Source organism: Rosa rugosa, chromosome 5 (assembly GCF_958449725.1).
Source record: "Rosa rugosa chromosome 5, drRosRugo1.1, whole genome shotgun sequence".
Classification (NCBI taxonomy): Eukaryota; Viridiplantae; Streptophyta; class Magnoliopsida; order Rosales; family Rosaceae; genus Rosa; species Rosa rugosa.
Window position 1 is genome coordinate 41550886 of NC_084824.1, and position 10242 is coordinate 41561127.

The 10242-nt window shown below is 38.5% G+C and overlaps 1 long non-coding RNA gene across 1 annotated transcript; it reads left to right on the top strand.

The window, feature by feature from the left end:
* Positions 1-666: 666 nt before the first annotated feature.
* Positions 667-3625, top strand: LOC133710450 (uncharacterized). Its single transcript, XR_009846686.1, has 2 exons — positions 667-2833; positions 2924-3625. It is a non-coding gene; the product is annotated as an uncharacterized LOC133710450 (long non-coding RNA).
* Positions 3626-10242: the final 6617 nt, after the last annotated feature.

The window sequence follows — 10242 nt, forward strand, 5'->3', positions numbered from 1 at the left end:
TAATTATATGTACCTCGTAGCTAGGTTGATTTAATGTTCCCACTTTCTACCTTTTGGTTAGATTTATACTAGACATACCATATTTTATCTTTGTGAGGTGAACATATATACCTCTGTATGAGGTAAAACACTCATGTTTACATACTTTTTTGTTATATTGATTTCAAGTTGTTTAACTATACATCAAGATTAGGTTGACTTGATGTTTTAAGTTTTGTATTGTTTAGTTATGTTCATTTTATATTGATTCGTAATTTTAGAATAATTACGTATAATTAATCATGCGCGAATTCAAATTTCAAAATTTTAAAAATTAAAAAAAATAATATTGAAATATTCACAAAATCAGGTCATTTAAATTTGTTTTCTTTCTTGACCTTAAGTGGCAAATTGGACATAGTAAATAATCAATGGACCGCAATTAACAAATAAAAAGTGACATGACTGCATCCATTATTGAACTACAAAATTGTACCTTGATTAAAATTCCTCAAGATTTATTACAAATTACTTCTTGTCCACGAAACCACATAATTTTCAAGTCAAAAAATGAAAATAACCTATTTGAACCATCTGCTTAGACTAATAAAATTGGTTTTGGATAAAAAAAAATAAAAAAATAAAAAAGAAAGACTAATCAAATTGGTAAGTACTAGAAATGAAAACCTAGCAGAGTCGCTCTGCTAGGGCTGAGGGTTTCGTTGCCGTTAGGCATGGAATTCCAGCAAATCTTTTCCTCCTTGAAGGGTACCTTTTCCGGCGCCGTCACTGGGATCGTTAGCTTTGATTAGCGGGCTTGGACGATGTTGTTGGTGGTGGGTCTTGTTGTTGGATTGGAGTGCAATGGTAGCACTATTGGAGCCAATTCGAGGGAGGTGGTTGGTTCTGTTGGAGCATAGGTCCAGATTGGGTTCGCGGGCGGCGGATCAAAGACAAGTAGTTGTCTGCTTGTGATTGGATCGAGGTGTACAGCTAGTGGTGGGACGAAGGCGTCTTCTTTGAACTGGAATTTGGGTGGAGATAAGGGTCGCGAACCTCTTGGTGTTGGTTTTGAGGCGTTTGGCGGCAGCGGGCGGCGTGCAGCAGGGAACAAAACGCCTGCGGTCTTCTTTTCTGGGCTAGACAGAGCACGAGAAAGGGTGCAAACGGATCTGGGGATCTTAGGGTTTAGGTCGGATCCGGATCTGGGATCCGAGTCCAATACGGATCTGGATTTGGTTCTCGGTTTGGGCTTGGTGTCGGGGTCAAATCATGTTGTAGCCCTGGGGTTCTTTTGCCCTTTTTTTGGTTTCATTTGATTTTGCTCTTTGTTAGTTAGGCAAGGTCAGTGACGGAAGGTTACCCGCTACTCAACCCACTTCGGTGTGGAGGTATGGTGCACCATATCATTGGTACATTTTTTAGTTTCTTAAACAAGATCGGTGACAGAAGAATATCCACTACTCGACGCATTTCTTTGCATGAAGGTATGGTGTACTGTATTGTCAGTACCTTTTTACATAGCCCGGGTATTGTTCGGTGCTTCATCAAATGCTTCATTGCATCCCTTTTTGTTGCTTTTCGTACGGTTTTTGGTATATCTCAATTCGATGTAGTTTCTATATCTGTCGGTTGTAATATTTTTATTTAATAAAGACTTCTCAATTTGTTTCAAAAAAAAAAAAATTGGTTAGTACTGAAATTTTACTGATCAGAGTGGCTGGAACCCTTGTTACAAGTGATAATTAATCTCTCCCCCAAAATAGTGAGAAACCTGGCCGTTTCTGCTAGGGTTGAGAAACACAGTATTCCTACTAAGGCTTCGTGCAACTTCGTCTCTACACTGTGATGGCGAAAGACATGGCTTCTCATTTGGTGGCAGCTCTAGCTCTGACGGAGGACGTGGTGGTGGATTTTGGGGCAGTAGGTTCAGCAACAGTGGCAGAGAACTACCACTATTTGGTAGGCAATCTGATTCAGCGTAAGGAGGGAGATGAGAAGGGACTCCCTGGTACTCTCTTTGCTATATGGGCCCTAGGGAACCAGCTGGCTATATCAATGTCAGGAGGATGCCACTTTTTGTTTCGTTTCCGTCGCAAGGAAGAGTGCAACAAAATCTTGTATGGGGGCCCTTGGTTTTTCAATAGCCGTATGTTGATCCTTAGAGAGTATGATGGATTGTCTGAGATCGACGGAGTGCCGCTGCAATCTATAGAAACATGGGTGACGGTGACGCCTGTCTCCGCGTTTGCGTACAGAGGAGTCTCTCATCTTGATCGGTTCCTTCATGGGATGGTTTCTTCATGCTGATCCGACTACACTGCAGCGATCCTCACCGGAACATCGTGTCTATGTCCTCCTCGATTTGCATTGCTGTTTGTGGTCATTGAGGACGTTCCGCTTCACCATCGATATAGTTGCTGACGTTGACTTGGGCTATGAGCAGATCAAAGGCCTCTGCAAGGGTTGTGGATGGCTTTTCCATGAAGTTGATGGTTGTGATATGTTTCTGACTATACAGGAAAATTAGGCCAAGAGTTTTGAGGCGCCTAAGGTTTCGGTGCCTATTGTCCCGAGACAGGTCATCTCCAAGAAAGTTATTGCTGTCCTTTGTGGCCATATGGTTTCTGAAAAGCCTAATCTGCAGCACATGGGCAAGGGACAAGCGGAGACTGCTACATTGGAACTGCATGGCACCAAAGGTCTGGACCCCTGGTGCCTCTGGTGCACAATTTGGCAAAGCAACTTCAGCAGCGCGGTGCGGGCACAATTCGGACTGAACCCGGCTGCTCTTATGCCATCAAGGCCAATTTGGGAGCATCTATTCCCAACCTGAAGATTGGTCTGCCTCTAGGTAAAACCCCCGAAGCTTTTCTAGCTCTTAATTCTTTGGTCAAATTGGTCGGATTCTCGCTCTCTAATTTACAGGCTATTCCTAGCTTAGACCCACAGCTGAGGGGTCTACAACAGGGGACAAGTGCGTGGATATCCCAAGCATTCTGGGGGTGTGTCACACCCCACGCTCTGAGCTACTCCGAGCTGGTAATAAGGCTAAGGTGGAAACTATGTAGTTAGACAAGCCTCTGGAAGTGGATGATGGGTTTGATCTACCTAATGAAAATGGTGTGATCTACATCTTACCAACAAAGAAGAGAGGACGTCTGAAAGGCAGCAAGAACAAATACAAGACAAAAGGCCCTAAACCTCGCAAGACAAGATTTTCCAAGGTGACTAGGGAGGGAGAAAATAAGGTGTTGGTTTTAGTGGATACCAACGAGCATACAACAGGTTTTGAGGCTGTGTGTGAGAATCATGAGGCATTTGCCAAAGTTCTGGAAGAGGTGAATGAGGGAAGTTACATTATGCTGCTAGCTAATGCACCTTCCTTATCTTTTGCTTGAAATATGACACCAAGGGCATTCGGTTCATCTGTGCATCTTTTGATTTTCCATGGATGAGTTAGAACTTTTTTGAATGAGCTTCATAGTTTCTTAAAAAGGTTGAATTGTTTAGGTAATGATTTTTTTGTCAGCCATATGTGGGTAAATTGTTATGTATGATTCCGTTGATCAATGAAAAAGTTGTCATATTTTGTCAAAAAAAAAAAAAGTGATAAATAAAAAAACGAAGTGAATCGAGATAAATATTTTTGTGCAGAGTAAAAATTAGTCCAATTATTTAAGGACTAAATTCAGTTTGCCCCCTCCAACTTTGGGGCAAACATCAGTTTGGTTGCTTTTCTTTTTTTTTAAATCATGATAGTCCTTGCACTTCCATTTTCCATCACGCGCATCCAAAAATCAAATTTGACTCGAAAGATGACGTCACAAGCTGAGTTGGCTCCGACATGAGGTCCCACTTTTCAGATTTTGACCCTCAATTTGGACGAAATGTCCAGACTGCCCCCTTGAATATTCTTCTTCTTCCTCTACACAATTCTTCTTCTTCTTCCTCTTGTTCATCCTTTCAGCAACAAAAGCAGAAGAAAAATTCAAAGTTCACTCATCAAATTGTAATAGACAAATTCATCTTCTTCCTCATTGTTTTCATTTCTGACCCATTCATCTTTATCTTCTGTCTCACCTCTTCTATTGGCATCAAGAACTTCTCTCACTCCTATTCAAACTCCCGATCCGAACCACCGCCATTACCGCCACCACTGCATAAAAACAAAAATCAAGCTAAATTAATTGAATCAGCTATTATGATATGCAACTGTCAATCAAGAACAAATCGAAACCACATCTCTAAATTAAAGCCTATAGTGATACTTGCTAGCTCTTAATTTCGCAGAAATAGTAAATTCCTAATCAATGTGCCAACAAATCACACCTAATAGCCACAACAAATTATTGGATCAATCAAGAAAAATAGAACTGCTGCGGTGAGGAAAATGGTGATCAAACCTGAGTTGCTGCGGCGAGGAAAATGGTGATCAAGCCCAGACCGAATTTGTGTGGCTCGAAGAGATAAGGACTGGATTGATCTTGAGCTTCGTGGTGTGGCTGGCCTCGAATGATCGGACACCCGAGACGATACAGAATCTGATCGGTCCGAATCATACCCAGAAGCCTGTTTCGCCTTCGGCTAATTTGTCATCGTCTTCCTCCTCCTCGATGGCATCTCTGGCAACCCTCGCTGATGGAGGCCGCATCGGCCATTTCAGAAGGGAAATCTGAAGCCACGGCTGACATCTTCAAGTGCCTGACCCAGGTAACAAACCCGAGCGGAGCAGAGGCTGCTTGAATTCACGATGTTGGTTGAAGTCCTGGGTCAACCCGGTGGATAATCTGAGCAGGTTGAAGATTTAGAGTACGATGGCTTGAATCTCGGCTTGACGGAGGACAGAGGAGATTGAGAAGATTTTGGTTTTAGGCTTTACAAAGTGCAGTAGAAAAGAAGAAGAAAAAAAATTAGAAATTAGATTTATTAGAAATAAAAGGAAAAAGAAATTAGATTAAATTGGAAACATCCAGTTTACCCTTCTTGGGGGTTCAAAATCTGAAAAGTGGTCCTCATGACGTCATCTTTCAAGTCTAATTTGATTTTGGACGCGCGTGATGGCTTGGTCGCCTTCATACTTTTGAGAGCCTTACCTCGGTCTGGTATTGAAAATTCTCCTAGGGTGTATATCCCAGGTTACAGTTACGATCACGGTTATGGGTACTACTACATTTACACTGCTCAAATGAAATATGAAGTACAGTTCAATGCTTGTTGGCATTTAGTCATGTTCTAGTTACTTTTAAGTTTAGATGTGTTTGTACATCTTGTTTTATTTCATTGCTCTTCTTTTTAGGCGTTTGCATTGCACGATATACTCCTTAGTTTCAATTAATATAGACGGTCGTCATTTCTTTCAAAAAAAAAATGATTTTGGTCATGTAGGTCATAATAGGATGTCATTTTCTTCTCCTTCCCCTTCTCTATGCATTCAACATGTATGATGATGGAAATTTGAATGCCCACTTTTTAATCATAGTTTTGATTCTTACCGAACATATTTGAATATTTTAATTAGTATGTCGTGAGGGTCAAATTGAAAAATGAAAATAGATATGGGAAATAATAATATTGTAATCAACTATTATTGAAATGGAAAGTCTGGAGAAAATAAATGTAATTATTTGGTATAATTTGAAATAACTCGCCCCAGATTTCACCATGAAATCTAAGGTGGCCCTGCGGGAACCACTTCAAGAATAACTCTACCGAAAATTCGGCAGAGTCACCTCTAAATATGGACTACCCAAAACTTGTAAACCACACAATTACACTTCCAATAATACACACCACCCTCAACTCCTGGAGTCACCCTGCTCCCCAAATAACAATAACTTCAACACAAATTACAAGTCTCAACTGAATAACATTAATCTCAATCTCATAGGTTATCAGAGCAATCTAAAAGAGGAAGGTGAAAACAAGGTACAAATAGGTTAAATAAGTAACCTACAAGATAGATTACAACAACAGCTGATGCTATGCCTCAAATCCTACTATGTCGAACTAGCTAATCTGCAGACTGGGCATTTGAAACTGAAGGGCCAAGGGGGAAAACATGAAAAACGTTAGCATGAGTGGACAAAAATAAATGCTCGTACTAAATGAAAAAAAAAACAAAGGAACTTTTCCCACATATTTAACTTATAAAATCTCGATGCATGCAATAGATATAAAACATTTATCTTTAAATTTGAAATCCCGTAAAAACATATCAGCCCCGCTTGTTAAGTATAAACATGTCGCATGGGGAAGATAAGTATCACCATACAATAAAAGAGCCTCTCAGGCTCGGGTCGGAGCCTCTCAGGTTCTATCCTCAACTTCGACCCACAAACACAAAGTAAGTGAGGAGGAGCTTCAACTGCCACCCACGTGAGGAGGAAACCTAAATAAATCAACCCAAGTATGGTGAAGAAAACATTCGAAAACAGTAAAATCCATAAAGCTTCCCAAAAATCCCGCAAATGAAGTCACGAGTATGATTCCCAACCTTACTCTTAAAAATCTCATGAGAAATCAAATAAATCAACGACGTGTCTCATACGCCAAGATATTCTTGAATCAATAACAAGATGAGCGAGATTAAAGTAAATTCACAATCCAAAATAATAACCATTTATCGGAAATAAATTATTGAAAGCTCTATGTCAAAACAAATAGTAAAGCAAAATCTTTCCCGAAAGTCAACATCGACATAAATCACAATCAACCTCCGAAAATCATCATTGAAAGCCATCCACGAGATAAATCAAAATCAAAGTCCGAAAATGAATCATATGCTCAAATTATAATTAAAATCATTCATTTAAAAAATATAATCGCATGAATATATTACTTAAAACAAAAGTTCACTCACAGTATTCGGTTAACATGACCAAGCGTTTGGATCCTCGTGGATCGATGAGTCAGTACCTCGTCCTATACAAAATTAAAATTCGTAAACGACGATTTGAAATTTAAATACGATTCTAAAATGAAACCTGAAAACCCCTCACGCAAGTAATTAATTCATCGAATATCCGAAATCACATCGGAATCAACCCAAACTTCAATGGTTTTGCTAACTTAATTATTCCAACATCCCAAGCGGTCGGATCTACTCGAATCACAACTTGAAAATCCGAAACTTTAAAAATTCCGATCGATACCAAACTTCTTCCGATTTCCACCAAAATCATACCCACAAGTTCTACATGGTACAAGGAACCCAACCAACCAAATTAGTAGGCCAGAATCGGCCCCACGCGCCACCATCTCCGACCCCGAAATTGGGTGAAAACATCTATGTCAATTTCTTCCGCTCATCAAACCCAACAACCCTTCACAACTACCACAAAGTCTACAAATGCATGGATTAACCGAAAATTACCTCGAAAAGTCAATTAAAACCCTTGAAATTCAAATCTCTGATTCGGCCTCCACACTTCAAATTTGATCAAGAGGCTTGTATGGCTAGGAAGAGGAGGATGGCAGCTCCAAAACCTGATTGGTGGCGCGACCGAAGGTGGTCGGAAAACGGAGAGCTGACTAGAGAAAGAAAACGGATCGACGGAGGGTCTTCCAAGCTTCAATTCGTTGTTTTAGGCTTGATATGAAGTAAACCAATGCTGGAAAGCGAAAGAGGAGGAGGAGGAGGCGCGCCAATGCGGCGGCCTGGAACGGCCGGATGACGAAATGGCCGGGTCAAGCTTCCGGGTTGGGTAAGGTTTACCGGGTTGTACGGAGAGAGAAATCGGCTGAGGCTTAGTGTAAGTTTCCAAAAATGTAAACTTACCCAAGGTAAATGGCCTATTTATAGTAAATTTTTTCGAAGCATTAGCTTTAGCTTTTTTACCATAAATTTCATATACGAACTCCGATTTGACTCGTTTGAGTGTGCCATGTGTTCACGAACTCGGTTTAATGTCCTCTACAAATTTCGTGATGAAAATTTTCTCAAATGACGAACGATACAAAAACTCGACTTTTTGGAACCCCTAAAAGTACCTAAACGAAGTTAAAAGTAAAAGAAATTGTCGTTTACGGAACAAATGACTAGTAAACTGATAAATTGGTGTACGGGACGTAACATAATTATTGTCCTTAATAGTTATTTTATGAGATGTTATATATGTCATTTGATAATTTATAAAAGAGCGAGGTCATGAGCACATTTGGAGGACGTCCCAATAAAAATATCTACTATAATTGTTTGATATACAGTATGTATTTACTTTTTATATCTCCTAATTTTCAAAAAATTAAAAGAAAAACGAAAAACTTAAGGTACTTTCTTAAAATGTAATCCTAATTTCGCCTTTGGTTATATGCTAAAAGCATATTGGTGCGGTAGATTTATAGATCTCAAGGATTGAGACCACATCTACGTATAGCGAGATAACCCACCGCTGGCAGGGAAGTTGCTGCAGCTAACCCAAAGAAATTGAATACTTGACCCATCTTAAAATGTTGCACATCCAGCAATTTTGTAATTCTGAGGGGTGTGTTACACTGTTATGGTGTGTTTTGCAGGTTCTTTAATTTTCAAGAATCTTATCAAACGAAATAAAGAGGACTAATGGGCATGTGTAATAGTGCCAAATGCAGTCCAAATACTTCTTCAACAACCTTGCTTGAGGGGATAAACCTATCATTGTTTAAGGATATTTCTATTCGTGTTTGACCCAAACTCTAGGTTACTTGACCTTGTGGTAATAGGGTTAAATTAGAATGATCTAGATTTCTATTCAATGTACGATTACTTTCCTTGTACGATTGAGATTCTATGAATTGTAATCCTCTATATAAAGAGGCCCCTATTATTGTAATAACCCGAAACTTAGTATCACTGTAGAGCACTCTAAGATACCTTAAACTTAGAAATAATCCAAGTATCTTCTAAGCATTTATTTTCTCGATTAGAAACCGATGATACCACATGCTATACTTACAAGTTATAATAGAGTTCTAGGAACTTACTAAAATACCTTAGTTCGTATTTCTTGTGTATACTCGATATTTGTTATTGAGCCCAATACTATTACCTATATTATTTTTGTGATGCATGTCATTTTAGTACTAGTTATTGCTAACACATATTTTGAATATTACGAAATGACATATCAATCTTCGTATTAGTTTGAGAAAATGTGTATCTATGTGTATATCTATGTGTATATATGTATACATGATTCAAATGCCAATACATCTAGAAGAACTAATCTGATTTTTCTTTCTAACAACCATAACATTTCTTGGAAATTTCTTGGAAATTTCCTTGTAAATGCTTTGTAGACTTTCAACTCACTTTTGACTTACAAGTAAGATGCTAAAAATTAATTTTTAATGCATCTTTCTAGTCTTTATAAACATGAAGCTGAATCATTTTTCCTTCAAGCCTTAAGATCAAGTGCAAAACTGATTTGGAAGTCTTAGTTGTAGAGAAAACTCACCTCACAAATCCTTCATCCTTTTCTTTCAAGAAACTCCCTTTGTTTTTCTCAAAGAAGTCCAAGCTTGGATCCAAGACCAAAATCTTCACTTCACTTCTGAGTTTCTTAAGTAAGTACATGAACACATTCCTATATTCTTTTGCCTTTAAGATTTATCAAAGTGCATAACCGATGATAAAATGGAAAAGAATCTGTTTTGCTGCAGTCATATATTTTCGTGTTTGATAAAAGTTAACCTTGTTAAAAATAATTATATTTTCAGTTTCTTCATGAAAAATCCTTCAGTTTAGGCTTTTGAATCACTAAAAAAGGTTAAGAAATGAAGAAGTTATGGCTAATCAAAGTTTTCAACTTTTAAACTAGCTGGAAATCTCATACCGCCATTACAACTTCAAAAATTCATATCTCCCTCATTTCTTATCCATTTTCTACAAACTTTATATCAATTTGAAGCTTAGGACCTCTACTTTTATTCTGGAAAGTTTGAGAAGTAATGGTAAAATACACAGTACGTAAAGACTTAAACATCAAAGGTCAGTTTCAAAAATATCGGTTTCAGCACTGTTATGGTTCTTTTACCATTTCTGAACTATATCACTCTGATCTGGACTACATGACTTATTCCATTGAATTCCTTATGAAAAATCCTATGACTTGGTGTCCTCACGTGACTATTTCGGACATGAATTGAACAAGTTATAAAAACAGAAAGTTGACAGTACTTGGTACTATTATTTTGATTGACGAATGGACCCTTCGGACTAAGATTTCTAATACTATGAAAAGAGGACTACTAACTCTTTGACTACTAACTAATATTCTTTTA